Consider the following 10125-nt stretch of genomic DNA (forward strand, 5'->3'; position numbering starts at 1 on the left):
AGCAACATACACACTTCATCTACTGAGGTTCTGGTACATTTAGACTCTGACATGTGAGACTTATACCAGTACTCAGGGTTGGGAGGATTACTTTAAAAATGTTGTCAGTAAAGTAATCCAAGTACCACAAAATAAAATATAATCTGATTACTTTGTTACTTTTAGATTACTGCAATGCCAAATAGGCAAATGAAGGAATGAAGTATCAGTGATTTTATGCTAAACAAAATCTCCCGTTCCCAAACTCCATGTTTAAATGTTTTATGTGATCTGCTTTGCACTATGACACCACTATGGCAGTATGTGGCCCATCAGTGGCAAAAAAGTGTTTTGTAGGCATTCTTGATGATATTTAATAGTTTGTCGTCGGAAACGCATTTTAAAATGTTGATGACTCATTCTGCACTTAATGAAAGGATTTGTCAATCTAATGCTGCTGAAGCACAGTGTTTCTGGGGCCGGGCCCCACTGATTACAGTACAAAAACCACAACTTTTTTCACAGCTTTTGGTGAAACTGGATCATATTTGACGGAGAAAATATTTTCTCGTTTTCTCTCTGATGTCCCCGGCTGCTCTGCCTGATGGACAGACAGCTTTACTTTTTGCTGAAGTTAGTTAACAGCTACCTAGCTGCTGCTAGTAGCTCAGTTAGCTGTGCAACCACTGGTCAGATTAGCTCACTCTGCCCGTACTGGCAGCTCAGATCATCGGGGGAGTGTTTTTGATTTGTCATAGATTGTATGAAGGCGTTTACACCTTTACTCAAGCACTGTAGGTTTTCAGGCCGGGGCGGGGGGACGCAGCAGGGAATGATGGCGTGGTGCAGTGCCTGATTGGGAACCGAAACGGCATTGGGCGAGCGGGCAACGAAACCTCGCTCAGCAGCCTTCCAGTGAACACGGCATCAACAGGACCGAACAGCCTCAAAGAGGAGCAGAGTATTAGCTCACTCAGCCCCGGGGTTTCAAGAGCCAACTGAACCTGGCAAGATCCCAGTGATCAAACTGGCCTCTGCCGGTCTCTGAGGCCGTGTTTGGTCCAGGCCCAGCTGCAGTGTTCACTCACTGAGAGCTGGAACCAATCCGCACAGTCTGCATGACGAGGTGGAGGCGTAACCACATTCGGCAACTGTAAATGTCAATCAATATCTGCTACACGTCCTTTTCTAGCTTTGTGTTTATACAGAAACACGTACATATACCACAGACTGTAGGCCTACATAAATAGAACATACAGAGGCAAACAGCGCTGGATTTTCTGTCTCATGGAAACTTTCTGCTTAAAGCTGTCACGAATTAGGATGAAAGCAAAGCAGGAGAGCCAAAATGCAAGACACTGGAGAGTTGACTGAAAGAGCACAGGTTTTAATCCAAACACACAAACTCAGGCTTACATGCAGTTTGGGTATAAAAAGTCCATACAGCGGATCGGGCAACACAGAGACATGCAGAACGTTCATCACACAACAATGACCGGATAAAGACTGAATAGAAACGGCAAACATTTAACACCAGGAACTAACGAGCAGGCTGGAGCAACACAGGTGAGAGGGATCAGGACTAACGTGACTGACAGGCAGAGGGATTCTGGAGCCAGAACGCAGGTTACTGAAACACCAGACATAAATCTAACAAGAACCCAAAACACAGAACAGACCAAACTAACCATAACACAGACAGACCACAAACATGACAGGAAACAGACTGAAACACCAACAATATAGATTACAGAACACAACAGACTGATTCTTGGCCTTTTGTAACCTGTTAGTCTCAAACAACAAAAACACAGAGGCCAAGTAGAACAGGACCAACAGGCAAACCGAATATTAAGCTTAATGACACAACAGACTGAAGCAAAATGATCAAAATCAGATTAAATAATGAAACTGGCAGAGAACATAAACCGACACCTGGCAGACAGACAGAACCCAAGCACAATGGTACAGAAACTACAGAGAACTAAACTAAGCAGAGCAGAATGTGACAAAAGTAACGGAATAAATGTAATTACGTTACTCCCCAACCCTGCCAGTACTTTATCAGCTGCTGTTACTTTGAAAATGATAAGACGTCCATTATAATAAACATATTAAAATATGGCGTGTTAACCACAGACTTTATAAAAGACTATATAATAAGGTTCAGCCGTTGATTTGTGGACAAGGGATGTTACGATACCAGACATTTAGTAGTCGATACCAAATCGATACCACAGTAAAAAACATAAATCCCATCATCTATTTCACCATACACTCCTTTAATAAAAACATTTGAACATTATAAAGAACTAAAAGCTGTGAAAGTTGTAAGGGGATGTCCAGCACAGATGAGAGGTGGAAATGAGCAAACTACTGAAATTACAACCTTACACTGTGCATAATTAACCATTTAATAAATTAACTTGGTTCTTGGAAGGGTGGTCGCTATCTATATTGGCAGTCTGAGATTTTTATATTGAAAAACAAAACAGTTGATTGAAATTGATCGTACTGCTCTTTTCAGACGGTCCCCAACTCCTCCTACAGTAACACGAGCGTTGGACAGACATTCAGTTCTTAGAGCTGCAAACTGCATCGACATCTTTGGTGATTTTTTGCCGATCAAACTGAAACGTTTGCCTGAATTGGCTCTCCAACTGGGAGAAATCGAGGCTTTGACACGGAGCTGTTGAAGGAAACAGCTGTGAAACTAACTTCATCTGGTTTCATTCTCTTTTCTATTGTAGCTGCACTTGTTGGTATCTTCCACGTGTTGTATCTCCGATGCCTTCGGGCCCTACCAAAACGAGTACCGACACCATTTCAGAATTTTGGTATAGACTTGGTACCGAAGTACCGCTTCTCGTGACATCCATCTTATGGACTACTGTATCAATGATATGGACGAAGCCACACAATTACTGTTTTGAAGAGTTTGGCATCTTGATATTTTTCTACCAGGCACCAGATGTGAAGATATTTAGCCGAGTGTGTGAAGCCAGCAAACTTTGTTAGCAAGCTGCATTCGTAATTCACGTTAACTGAGATATTAGCTGGGATGCTAATTTGTCCTGTAATTTGGTCCTGCTTGGTGTTACCACAGAATTATTAGTTGCAGAAACAATTAGTTGATTTATCATTATGAGTTGCAAAATTAATCATTTAAGCTGTTTATCAGCAAAAGTACCAAATAATTCTCTTCTCAAAGGTGATGACAAAACAAGGCATTTGAAGACGTTACTTAGAACCATTATTCAACTGTTTTCTGACACATAAGGAGGCAGATCAATTAATTTAAAACGATCGTTACTGGCAGTCCTATCAGAGATCATTAAAAACACGGAGACGCTTACTTTAATTATTGTTTTCAGGCTGAACTTTCACCCTGGGTTTAAATCTCCCACATGCTTCCCCCTCTTTGTGCAGACACTTTCCTGTTTCTGTTCAGCATCAAGAAAGCGATGAAGGGTGAGTCCAGTGACATCATATTGCCTTGTTATCTATCTACAGTGAGTCTCACATCTCTGCAGGCATTTTTATTTAAAGATGTGTATTGAGACACCAATGGCTGCCTGCCCGGTTTGAAAAAAAAAAATAGATTGGGAAAACATTTCGAGTTGAGCTAAAACTGAAATGAACTACAACTCACAGAAACAACAGTGTGATCCCTGAGAGGTTTAAAATCAGTGTTTCAGCCAATTAAGCAGTTTATTGTGTGTTTTGGCAGCTTTAAAGTAATCATTCCATTCTGTAATCTGTAGTTGTTACTATAGTTAAGACTGCTGGGATGCAGTTTGGTCCATTGTGAATAATAAAAAATACTTTCTTTTGGAGGGTTCGTCCTCTAGTCCCTCATTCTATCCAGCAGATGTTAAGTTTTCTTGATCTTTAAATTTTAATGATCTCATGACTTGTCCTCTAGTGCCACCATCAGGACAAACTTTACAATTCAGTTCCACTACTTAAGACTCAGGGAATACATCAGGATCATCATCAGGATGTTCATTCTGCCAAACACTTTCATACTGCGGTTGTAAAGAACACTGTGGCCTTAAGGGGGCGCTTGCAGCACTTTATACTGCATATACCACAGTACTATCATCAGTGGTGGAAAGTAAGTACATTTACTCAAGTACTATATAATTTTACTATCGTACTTTATGCTTTATTTTGGAGGCAAATTCACTAGATTCTTTGCATATTTAAATTATTAATACAAAACACAAATTAACTTATAAATGATGACTCTGTTTACTGAATGCAGTTTAGTATTACGTAAGACAATTTAGTATTTTTATATTTATTGTTTTGTCACCAAAGCAAATTCTACGTATGTGTAAACCTACTTGGCTATGAAGCTCATTCTGAGTGCAATTTACTCTTCTGCATCCAGCCTTAAAAATGTGTCTTAAAAACAATTTCAGATTTGTAAATTGTATTTGTGAAAATGAAAAAAAGGGTAATTTGATTGTTTTTTCCACATGTAGACCGCAATGGATGGAAATGGAAAAAATGGCATTTTTAATTTTTGCACATAGACCACCCTGGTCCAGGTCAAAAACTGAACTATGAACTGAAACTTCAGCCTCTCAGAGACAGAGGTCTAGGTATAGTGGTTTTTGATCTTGACCTGGTCCAAGGTGGTCTACATGAATAAAGATGACAGTTAGGGGACAGGAGTATCAGTGTGCCTGTGGAAGCTCATCAAAAAAGGGCAAGATGGCGGACAAAGAAGCCAAAATTCGTCTGCAAATGTAACTTTTTGGCAGATTTTTCACTTCAATTTTTGAAAAGTAAGCGAGAACTAAACCCTGAACTCTTATTAGCCTGTGACTGTAAACAACAGAGTTTGGCTTGGCTCTTCGAAACCACTTTTCATAGAAGATGCCTTCACTCAAAAGTGATACCTTCTGAGGCACCTGTCAATTACGAGAGCAAGGCATCTGCCTTCTGTTTTAAACAGAGCATGAGAAATGAGAATGGCGCCAGGCGGTTATTGCCCGGAAATTCCCATTTACTCAACAAAAGGTAATTTTTAATAATTTTGAAAGCACAATAATCATTTCATAGTCTGTAGTACTGTAAGAAGCATTAATTCAGTTGAAATGTACATTTTCGCTGCTGTGAAGTTAGTTGTCTCCCAACTAAACTAAAATGTAAACGCACTGTAGCTTCCCCACCCTCCATTTTCAAGCGCAGTGGTCCCGCCTAAGATAGAAAATTGGTCGCAAATAAATAAGGGAGAAATTAAGATGACACACATGTAGTTTATGTATAACCTGGAAGAACGTCTTCAGCGATCAGCGGGTAAAGGTCATATCGTTGTGAATAGAGAGCCTATAGATATAGGCTATAGCCTAATAGAGTCACTTGCTTCCGCTTCCGGCCTATGGGACCTTATTTCTAAACAAAAATGTGCGGTAGTCAACGGCGAGAGAAAATTATTTTCCCGTTACAATTGAGCCATGAATTTGTCAATTTAAAAGTCGCAGTTTGTCGTACAACAGTAAAGTTACATAGTTTTGTGTGAAACCCGTTCAATGAACTACATCTCTCGTCTCGCACAATATACACCACCAACGTGTTAGCACAGTAATGCTAGCATACGTTTACTTTACTTTACTGGTTGCTGTTAATTAGATAACTTAGCTATGTTCCATGCAGCAATATATCTCACCTGATGTGTTAATCCTTAAACGCCTTTCGGCCCTTTTATCACATCATCCCCTCATGTAGGTTTTTTGACGTTAGCTTCAGTAACATCAGCTTCGGTCGTTGAGAGAAAAGTTTGGGTTTGTGGTCTTTGTAATTATTTGTCTTATACCTCAATAATTTTACATCAAACTGTGACTTTGAAATGTATATTTTAAATTGACCATCATCATGTGTGATTCAGAGCACAATTCAAACCGGATCAAAACATTTGTTGTCTCTTGCCATTGACTACGGTACCTTTTTTTTCAAAGCAAGATTCCTTGGTGGTCATCTGGAAGGAGAGGGACTTCAGCTCTCTATGGAACATGGTTAGTCAACGCAAGTGTTTTTTGATCTAGACCTGTTCTTGTTCTAACGTGAGTTAATGTTACAAGCAAAACAGCAGTGAAAGTGTTTCAGACAGCGTTAGGGCTTTGCCTAAATGCCTTAAATCAGATTACACATATGTGGGATGGATGCAAAAGGTTTTGAACGTTCAGTTCAGGAGTTACTAACTGAATAAAAATCTGTCTCGGAAGTGTTTTCGCCCGAGCTTATTTCAAGCCCCCCAGAGAGTACCTAGATCAGACATGAGAGAGCTGTGACCTGATTGAATAGGAAGGGATGAGTGGATGAGGGAAGAGAAAGGGAGGGTGAAACGAGCGTGCTGTTAAGGCATGTGCTGTTCAGCTTTGATAGTTGTCTGTCTTGCATTGAGCAATCTGAAAGAAGCAGGGCAGGCTGAGCGGAGCGGTATATGTAGCCTCGACAGGCGATTGGAGGTTTGGTTGAGGCGTGGCCCATCTCCTGAACCTAAGTTAACAAGTTGACTTTATTTTGTAGCATAAAGGGAACTACAAAGTGTAACATGACAAATAAATTTACCTTGTACCTTTTCCTCAAAAGGAGAAACAGGACTCTGAACTTTAATAAGATCAACATGTTCAGAGAGTTTAAATGGACGTAGCATTAGGTTATCATTCGTCCACAGTCTTTTGAATATCTTCCTCCCCAACCAAAGAAAAAGACGACAACTAATGAATGTGACCTACCTGCCCTTCCTGGGCACCTTAAGGCCCCTCCCATTGGCTCTCGGTGCTGCAGGTGCAGTTTTGCAGCAGTAGTGTTCGTGGTCAGTACTCTAGATCATGTGATCACAGCTTTAGCCCCCACGACACTTTTCACCATCACCACAGAAACAGCTGTAACACAGTAAAACAAAACAGTGAGTCTCACAAATTTATAAACAATTATTTGTACTATAAAAAGTCAGCCATTATGACTATAAAGACAAGATGTTTTAGTACATTACTCTTGTTCCATGTGTCCCACGAGGCAGCGACTGATGAACCTCGTTTTCTCTGGGACGAAGGGGGACCATCTGCTAAAATGCTCATAATTTCAATGAAATAACTGGAAAAAACGTCAGCCTCAATACCTTAATGATTTAGAGAAGATCTGCAAAGAGGAGTGGGAAAACATCCCTCCTGAGATGTGTGCAAACCTGCTGGCCAACTACAAAAATTACAATAAGTACTAAGTCATGTTTTGCAGAGGGGTCAAATACTTATTTCACTCATTAAAATGCAAATCAATTTATAACATTTTTGACATGCGTTTCTGAGACTTTTTTTGTTGTTATTCTGTCTCTCACTGTTCAAATAAACCTGCCATTAAAATTATAGACTGATCATTTCTTTGTCAGTGGGCAAACAGAAAATCAGCAAGGGATCAAATAGTTTTTTCCCCCCTCACCGTAATTTAGAAACTTTATCAAAAACATTGGTATCAGCCTGTAAACACCAAACTTACGCATTTTAAATGGCAAACAATAAAAACTTCCTCCAAAATCAGATCCCACTTGTTCGGAAAGCACATTTGGTCGACTCTGACATAAATAAATTTAAACCGTTGATCAAAAACAAGCTGGGTTTGAAGTGTAAGTTAGCAAAACTGGCAAATGTAGCCAGCAGCGTTCTTTCACCAATCCTTATTTAAAAAAACATCTGTTTAATTTTGTCTGTCTCTGCAGTGAAGCTACACACGTGGCAGAACATTTCTTTAAATGTGTATTTCTTCATTATGGTCCTTTCTATAAGTCGGCATACATCCAGTAGAAGTTCAATAAAATGTATTTTTCTCAGTTCTCCAGCCTCTTAACTAATGTGGATGGTACAAGTGAGAAACAAACAACTGATTATTTGTTAAAAGTCTTTACACGCGCCTCTCATTTTTAACTAACTTTATAAGTTAGGAATGAACCCCGTTCCTCCACCAGATATTCCCTCTCATAATGTTACTGATGCACTGGTACAAAAGCAGTATTTTAATATTACAGCTGGTTGAGATCATTTTCAGTTAGACACTGGTGGGAAGTTTGAAAGTCTGAGACTGTGCGTCCACTCATCTGCCCTTAGTTTGCTTGCCTAGTTTGCTCAATTCGTGGTCATGTTATTTAGTCACATACTCTCAACAGTTGAGCCAAGAAAGCCTAATATTGCTGTTTGACATAACTTCAGACTACGCCAAATACATAAAAAAGGTCTGTCCTCAGGCATTTATTAGTTTCTTAATCTGATAAAAGGAGAAGAGTTAAATCCCCTGAAACTACTGTATCTCTGAACTCTCTCTTTAACCAAATAACACATGTAGGTTATTCGTAGACCCACCTCCCACTTTGAAAACCTTTAGATCAGGGGTATTCAATTAGATTTCAAAGAGGTCTAGTTAGAGAAAATTTCCTGAAGCAAAGGTCCGGAACATCAAAACGACGGACTTGCGTTATCATTCAGTACTATAACCTATAGTTGTATCAACACGTTTTTAGTCAACAACGGACTGTCAAATCAAATAATATTTCAGTCAGTTTTCACATCAAACTGGAAGGATAATAAATAATAACTATTCAAATAATAAATTCTAAATTTAAGTAAACTAAAGTGCCAAATTTTTAGAAAAAATGTAATAAAAAGTGTAGCTTGAAGTGATGAAGTGTAGTCTTAACCAATTTTATAATAAACACACAAATGAACAGCTGTAATGCCTCCTCTTCTCTTTCATTTCCTCTTACAGAGCTTCCACTTTCCTACTTTCTGTTGTTCAGTGAGAAACGTGAGCTCCAGCGAGCATCTAGATCTATGAGATATTCTGGTTTTGAACTGCCCGTGGGAGGAATGTACATGTAAAAATCTGTACATTCTTGATTAAAAGTCATGTGAAATCTCTTTTATCTTTCGTCTCCTCAATTCGGGTGTGTTTCCAAAACGTCTCTGGTGAATCTCGCGGACTCGACTCACAAGCCTCGGTATGCACAGATTTGATTGGCTGAGCAGCGTCACATGAGACGATTGGAGCACATGCGATTGGTCTGTGAGTTTCCTGGTCCTCTAAACCAGTACAGTAAATGCTAGAAAAGCTGCGCGGGTTAAAATAGAAACGCTCCGTCACGAGGTAGTAAGTCTCAATAATAAATGGGCTGTAGGTCGGCGGTCCGGAGAGGACGGCGGCTGGGTCTGGATCCGGACCGCGGTCCGCCTATTAGTGACCTCTGCTTTAGATCTACAACAACGTGTCATACTTTATAAATTAATTCTGTGTCTTGTATGTAAAATCAATCCGGAAACTAGTTTCAGACAAATGTAGTAGGAGTAATAAGTACAATTTCCCCTTTAAATTGTTGGGGAGTAAAAAGTACCTCAAAATTAAACTTAAGTACAGAGGGATTCCATTTACATTTGTTGTGATTCATTTAGCTGACGCTTTTATCCAAAGCGACTTACAATTGCTATACATGTCAGAGGTCGCACGCCTCTGGAGCACGAGGGGTTAAGTGTCTCGCTCAGGGACACAATGGTGTCCCGGCTCTCTCACACCAAAGGCAGGCATCTTATCCATTATGCCATCACCACCCATAACTACATACTACGCTCAGCTCCCACCTCTCTAACTTCTAAATAATCTCATTATTCCACTATACGTAATATTAATATTTGTCCCATTTTGCTGCCACAGGCACCTGCAGACAGGCTTCCAGTGAGAGGACACCCGCAGCGGTCTGCTCTCAGGTGTCAACATTTCTAATCAAATGAATGGACTCCATCTTGTGGCAGACAGACGGTACTGACTGGTTCTGCTGCAAGCTGTAGATTAAAGGCTAAATCTACTGTACGTTGTTGTCTTAAATTGCCAACGGATTTATTTCATTAGTGCCTACTTTGCAGTGGTGACCAGCCATACTGACAAATCTCCAACCACACACACACACACACACACACACACACACACACACAGGGGATCAACGTCAGCCTCTGATTGGCTTTAATGACGGGAGAAGGCCGTGGATTTTTTGAATACTTTTTTGAGTTTTGGGCCTTGAGATGTCACTCAAATGTTGTTTTGTGCTCAGTGTTTAGGGATAAATAATCTGTATATTGATGGACAAAGCTTGAA

Source organism: Micropterus salmoides, unplaced genomic scaffold (genome assembly GCF_014851395.1).
Source record: "Micropterus salmoides isolate LMB-PRFRI ecotype aquatic unplaced genomic scaffold, ASM1485139v1 Ms_hic_scaffold_11, whole genome shotgun sequence".
Classification (NCBI taxonomy): Eukaryota; Metazoa; Chordata; class Actinopteri; order Centrarchiformes; family Centrarchidae; genus Micropterus; species Micropterus salmoides.